Source organism: Sinohyriopsis cumingii, chromosome 11 (assembly GCF_028554795.1).
Source record: "Sinohyriopsis cumingii isolate HCF-2022 chromosome 11, ASM2855479v2, whole genome shotgun sequence".
Classification (NCBI taxonomy): Eukaryota; Metazoa; Mollusca; class Bivalvia; order Unionida; family Unionidae; genus Sinohyriopsis; species Sinohyriopsis cumingii.
Window position 1 is genome coordinate 36,966,022 of NC_142971.1, and position 7,736 is coordinate 36,973,757.

Sequence of the window (7,736 nt, forward strand, 5' to 3'; positions counted from 1 at the left end):
CGTTACGGATCACTGCCATCTCACTTCTGTCTGCATGGGTTCGAGTCTCGGATTCGGCCAATGTGGATATGTGAGAAAGCTTGCCAGTAGCTTCTCGAGGGTCGGTGGTTCTTTCCGGGGATTTCCCGGGTTCTTCCTCCACCATTAATACCGGCCGCCATGCATAGCCTATCGCGTGCTGAAAAATGGCGTTAAACCCTACAACAACAACAACAACAACCAAAATTGTTTGCGTCCCTTATGTGACCTACATGTAAGGATACTTCTGAAATAACAAAGTTGAACATGAAACCTCGAATTAAATTTTTTTTCTTTCTCGCATTTCCCTTTAGTGCTTGTAGATTTTTTAGCAAAGTCCAAATGAAATTAACCTTCTTTGTTCTCCAAAATCAAATCATCACCATCGTTAAATGCAAAGGTATCCATATAGTCTAAGACATCTCGCTTTTACAGATAACTCGTACATCTCACCTCTGTCCTGCCTCGATCAAACGTAAGAAAGCTTGCTAGTAGCTTTGGTGGTTCTTTCGGGGGTATAGCTTATCATGTGCCGAAAAATGGCGTTAGACCCAACAGGATGCAATTATGTGCAACAGGAACACTGACATTTAAAGCTGATGGCCATGATTTTGTTGCAGACTATTTTATTTTGTCTTCAAAGCAACGGTGCGTTTCAGGGCCACATAGATCTCTCAGACAGGAGATGCTACATAATTGCTAAACCAAATCAAAAGAAATAGAAAAAGAACACAACAATAATCCTCTTCCAAAAAGCGTACGTGTGTCTGTACCACATGAATAACAGTGAAACTAATAATCACAGCAACATCAACAACAAATGCGAAAGAAAAACAACACACAGACGAGACTTTTACACTTGTGCTTGGTATATTCCCGTATATGAGAATCGCAATTAAATTTCAAAAATGTCACACAAGGCCGTGCTGTTCTACTTAGGAGTATCTTGTATTCCGAAGACCAATTTGCTTTTTCTGGACAGATATAACTTGTATTGGAACCTGTTTTACTCCGTAATAGTTGATGATGTGTACATTGTACAGCCCAATTGTCTTCTTCCTGACAGATATATCAAGTAACTTCATTTTTATCTGGAGAGGGGTAGTCTTGAGTTTTTCCTTAGGTCTTGTTCAACGTCGTATATATTGGAATCGAGTTTTGTAAATCTCTTACTTGAAGTGTGATATTTTGTGATTATTCCACCCATCTTCACTTACTGAAAACGAAACTCAATAAGTGTAAATCGAAGGTGTCACTGCGGTCCGTATCCTACGTATTAAACGTAACAACATTCTGCAGGACACCAATACCATTGTATTCACCTTAACAAACCAACAGTACACAGTGTGGTCAAAATTGGCTTTTTGCAAGTGAAGGTTTAGGTGTACGTACCGAACCAACTTCCATGCTGTAAGTGTCAGTAATATGGCCATCATGAAAACCAATGCTCAAAAAGCCAAATATGTGGCCGATGCGGAGACCATTCTCATAAAGAATCTGAGTGTGGAGCAACTCCGCATTGCGTCAACTGTGGAAAAGAGCACCACGCCAGTTCAAAGGATTGTGATACGTGGAAACAGAAGAAGAAAACACAGAGGGTAAAATACACCTCTAACGTTCCCTATCCAGAGGCAGAAAGCTTGTACAGGCAAAAACATTCTTTCCTGGCCCATCATTCTCCACTGTAGTGAAAAACAATCCCAAAACAACGAAGGAGATTCACTCAGATAGATCCACCTGATTAACCATCAAGCTCTAACACCCACCCACCCCCATCTACCAAGTACAGAAAAGCACGGCATCTACTCAAACAAGTTTCAATAATACCCAATCACCGAAATCACCAAAGAGTAAACCATTTCAAAAAATTAAAGGAAATAGGACGCAAAAGGGGTCAGATGATCCTATTAACGTCTATACTCAGTTTGGAGACACTGAGAACATGGATGCAGAAGAAACTGCTCCAGGTGCTCAAGGTGGCTCCACACCTACCATCAAAAAGTTCATCCCCGCACTTTCTCCAGAGAAATAACCACACAGATTACCCCAGCGAAAGGTCTAAACTAGCTCCACAATCTAAACATTAAACTTATAATGAAATACACCATTATACAATGGACCTGTCGATGACTTTAAGCCAGCTAAAATGATATTCTTCTGCTTTTAAACGAACATGATCCTGCACTAATATGCCTTCAGGAAATCTTCTTGAAAGATACGGACATCACACTTAAAACTACTCCCTGTTTAATATATACTTTCGAAAGGTTACCAGGGTCTCAGGATGAGTTTCTGTTGTTGTGAACAATAGAGCCCCTCATAGCGTCATCCCTGTAAACAAAACGTTGTAAGCCATTGTTGTAAGCGTCACTCTACATTGAGTGATTACTTTTTGTTCTGTTTACATACCACCAAACACCAACCTACAACGAAATGAAATGGACAACCTTGTTCGACAACTGCCTGCGCCATTTGTTCTACTTGGGGATTTTGACGCCCATAACAGTGTATGGGGATCAAACAACATAAGCGACAGGGACAATAAGGTGGATTTCATTTCTAGACACGACTTGTACCTATATAGCACCAAATCACCGACATGTTTACACCCAGGGACGGATACATACACGAGCATCAATTTGACAATTTGTTTTCCATCGCTACTTTTGGATTATAATTGGAAGGTCGATGATGACCTTCACAGCATTGACCACTTTCCAATCTCTCATAAGAATACCAACGTTACAATCGATGAAGCAATTCCACAATGGAACTTTAAGAAGGCCGACTGGGCCAAGTTTGAAACACTTTGTACAGCTTGGCTTAACAGGGATACCGTTATAAACGACACTGACCCTATTCAGTATTTTACTTCTGTCTTAATCGAGATTGCAAATGAATCCATTCCAAAGTCCACAATGAACTGTAAAAGAACCCGAACACCATGGTTCACCAATGAATGTAAAGAAGCCATTAGACAATGCCGAGAAGCACGGAAAACATTCAAAATTTGTCGAACGCCCGAAAATATAACTAAGTACCGTATTGTTCGGGCCAAGGCTCGCCGCACGATTAAAGAAAGTCAAAGAGCATCATGGAAAAATATCTTTCAACTTTAAATTCACATTCCTCAATAAAGAAAGTTTGGGACACGATCCGCAAAATAAATGGAAAGGGAAAACACATTTCTTTCTGACATCTGAAACCAAACAACAAGAATTTCAATTCCAAACATGAGATACTTAATATACTTGCTGAGAGTTTCTCTAAACATTCCTCGTCTAATTAGTCAGAAGCCTTCTGAAGATTAAAAACTCAAAAAGAAAAGACACGGTTGAAATTCAAAATTCACATCGAATAACTCAGAAAGTTATAATCAACCGCTTTCACTGTTGGAGCTTATATAATCTTTGAATAAGGCCAATGACACATCTGCTGGTCAGGACGATATACATTACCAGTTTCTGAAACACCTACCAGAACCATCATTAATATTTCTTCTGGAAATCTTCAATGATATATGGATTACTGGTAAGTAGTAAAGTGGGACGATATAGGGTCTATGGGACTTACCATTAAAAACACCCCTGGGACGATATAGGGTCTATGTAAATTTAACATGGACAAAACTCCTGGGACGATATAGGGTCTATGGGAATTAATATGGACAAAAACCCTGGGACTGTATAGGGTCTATATAAATTTAACATTAACCACCCCTGGGACTGTATAGGGTCTATGTAAATTTAACATGGGAATTTGGGACTGTTGAGCATCAAATGGAACAGGGTCGGGACCCTATTTTAATACGGTCCCGACCTGATGGGTCTATGGAAAGGGAACAGGCGAAAATTAAAACAGGGAGGGGTCTCTATTTTTTTGTTTTAAAAATAAAAAAAATAAAAAGGGGTAGGCAATTGAAAGTCTCTCTTTTCAAGAAATGTGGGTGGCCCTGAAAAGGGCCTTTGGGTTTCTTCTTCTTCTAATTTCTTCTATTTCTCCACCAGCTTCTTATTTTCTGTCCTACACTTTTTCTATTCTTTTCTTTCTTTTCTTCCTCCTTTTTCTTCTTTTCCTCTTCTTTCTGCTTCTCCTCCTCTTCTTTCTTCCTCTTCTCATTTTGTTCTTCTTTTTCAATTTTTTCGTTCCATGCTCTCATCCTTATCCTTTCCTCTTCATCCTCCTTCTCCTCCTTTATTTCTTTCAACAGATCACTTATGATCTCCTTTAGTTTTCGTAAGTTGTTAATCTCCATCTTCACTCGATAGGGACTATAAGAATAGTGATCCTCATTTAGCCTAACTAACATTTGCTCCATCATGCCCAAATTGTCCAGGACGTCTTGCAATTTTTTCATTTTATCAAGGTGGTTCGAATCCATCTTCTTTTTTATTCTTTGCAGAATGGTGTGAATGACGAACTTTGTGGGTTCTTATAGTTAAAGCGCGGTCGTGAAGGAAAACATCCCCCCTAAGACTCAAATACCTAGATCATCACTTAAAACGTGCGGACGTGAAGGAAAACATCCCCTACTTTTCTCATTTCATATTATCTACTATCCACATACGTGAATCAGCAATAAACAAACCCAAATTTACTATCCACACCAACCAACTTAAGCTCTTACAAAACCCAATTATCTACTATCCACACTAACTTACGTTAGCAATTACAAACACAAACACATACACTCAAACTAGCAAAAAAAGAGTGAGTGTTTATATTTACACTACTCTACATACACACATTGGCAAATGGATTACTATTTCTTTTCTAAAGGTTTGGGTAGCCCTGAAAAGGGCTGTTTTTTTTAACTCCAGGGCACCTGGTTAATGATGGCACCTTCCAGGCCTGGTACCACACACACATCTTCTACTCCAGTCTCTTTTTACTTTTTTTGTTGAGAGCGCAGAAGGAGGATGATTGGCTTCAGCACCCCAATCCTCTGTCTCTGGAATTTTATACAACATCCTCTCTCCTATTTTCTTTTCCTCCTCTTCCATCTGTCTTCTCTCCACCTCTTCTTTCTTTATCCTTGCCTCTTCTACTATGGCCTCTGCAGCCAGCTCATTCACTATACGCCTGTCATATTCCAGGTGCATCTGGAGTTCTAGAAGCTTTACAATTCTTGTATTCATTGTCTTGCTGTTAACAGGTCGACGATGGGTAGCCCAACTGACGATTAGTTTTCAATTTATACTATAAGCGCGGACGTGAAGAAAAACATCCCCTTAAAACAAAATTTATATTACCTAGATCATGACCAAACAACGCCCGGACCTAAAAGAAACACTCACTGACTTTTTTATACTACCTATAACTATTCTAAAAAATTTCATTAAACAAATAATATACTATCCACATAGGCAAATCAGTCAAGTCAAACCCAAAATCTACTATCCACGCACGTCAAACAGCAAAAAACATTATCATAATCTACTATCCACACAAACTTACTTGAGCGCTTACAATCACTCACACACACACACACACACACACACACACACACACACACACACACACACATACAATCACACCAGAAAAGAGTGAGTGTTTATATTCACACTACTCTACATACATACATTGGCAAATCGATTGTTATTTCTTTTCTAGATTATTGGTTAGCCCTGAAAAGGGCTGTTTTTTTGTGTGCGAAGTTGAAGCTAGGGCGATCTTTTAGTTTCTAAGAATGCGACGTCCTCTGACGATAGGTCTGCTTCTTCGGAAAGAGAAGAAGAACTCTTTGGTGTCGATACGACAGTCGACAAAGCCTCTGTCAGGTTTAGGTTGCTGCTGCTGTTGTTGTTGCTGTTGCTGCTCTCTCTGCTGTTTCTGAAGTCTGTACTTCTCTGTCCATTCTTCTTTCTCCCTGTTCATTTCTTCTCTGAAGAGCTCTTCTATCAGGTCTTCAGTGACTTTTAACATTCTCACATTCTCTGTCTCTTCAGGCTTCGGTATCAGACTGTGTCTGACCCTATGCAAATTCACGTAGGCTTCGTTTAGCTTAGCTAGTTTGGAGCACATCTTCGTAGGAGGATGAGTCGACAATGGATGGTTAGACTGGAAATTACCCCGGTTTTTAAAGTCAAAGCACGGACGTGAAGGAAAACATCCTTCTACGGTTTTCGAGCCGGAACGTTCAATGAGTGTCATGAGAGGGATAGTAAGATGTCAAAGAGCATGAATCAAGATTCCTATAGGAAAACAAACGACAAAGGCATTTTTTCTTCAAAACAACATTTTTTTAAATTCAAAATCACTTAACACTAACAAACAACTCTAACATTTTTAACAATAATCCAACAGTATAACATCAAACATTTTATCAAATGACAAACATTTTTTTCAACTAACACTCTACTTTAAACAGGGCTGACAACGTTTTGAATGAAATTGCGATTTCCACTGTTGGAAGTCATTAGGCCATTGATGGACACTACGTTTCCTAGCTTGACACAAAAGATAAGCATAATGGTCACAAAACCATTTATCTACTTTCACATCGTTTCTAGAAGAAGAACGATGATTAAAATGAGTCACTAAATGTTCTAAAGAATAGCCCAGGCTGCGATGATGCAGAAAATACATACAATATTGTCCACACACCAAGGAATCTGTGCCTTGTAATTTCACATTATTGAATCGGGTGGTCTGAGCATTTCTTCTCATAAAGTCAATGATACCGTCTTCCAAAGGGGGCAATCCATACGAATCAAAATATTCCACACATCCTTCTTGAGGAAAGTAAACGGCTACCCAGTGGGTTCCTGGGAGATGACTGTCGTCCGTGTTGATCACATAAGCTTGATGGTCTTGAGGTTTGCGATGAGGGAGTTCATCTTTTGCACATACGACAGGATTCCAAGAAGCCGTGTACGAACTGTGGTTGAAAAGATAATAAAGTTCCCAGGTATCCATTGATTTGTGTGTTTTTTTTCTTCTTCTTCTTCACAGGTAATAATAAGTGATCAATTCGATCCTGACTTTTTGCTTGAAAATGTCTGACAAGTAAAAGGCGTTTAGCTTCGTCTCTCCACTCTGATTCAGAAGAGCTTCGATACGATGGATCTCTTGAGTGGTTAATGGTGGACAAGAATGTTCACGCAAGTCTTTATACCACTGATGCAACACGACTTTGTCCGAGATGAGACTCCAAGCTTCGTCCAGATACTCGTTCAATTTTTCTTCTTGACTCAGCATCAGGCATTTATCGTGTTGAATTTGACTGGGATGATCGTTTTGACATCCATAGCAATCTTTCTTGATCAGTTCCGGCATTTTTTCGACCAAGTGTTTGGCAAAACAGGAGACTAAATGGACTTCTTGTTCTGGCCATCTTGACTTCATCATGATAACTTCTTAGTCTTTGTCTTGAGATTCTTCTTCCCCGGTCTCCTCACATTCCATCTCCAAAGTTTCTCCACTAGGTAAAGAGGGATAACAGTCTTCCATGGCTTCTAATAGTCTAGAATGACTTCTCTCAAACTGTTGATTTCTATGGTATTGTCAAATTCTGCATAAAGGAGAACGTTCACTGTATGATCTGGAGGTGGATTTGCAAAGTGAAGTTCCACACGAATCTGACCCGATTTTATAGGGTGGAAATGTCCCTCGTCGCTGCCTTGGTCTGGAGTGAAATCAAAACCCCACAAAGCATAGCCTCCTGCATAATCGTAGTACGAAATACCGTGACTGGTGTTGGTTCCTAACTGTCCCGT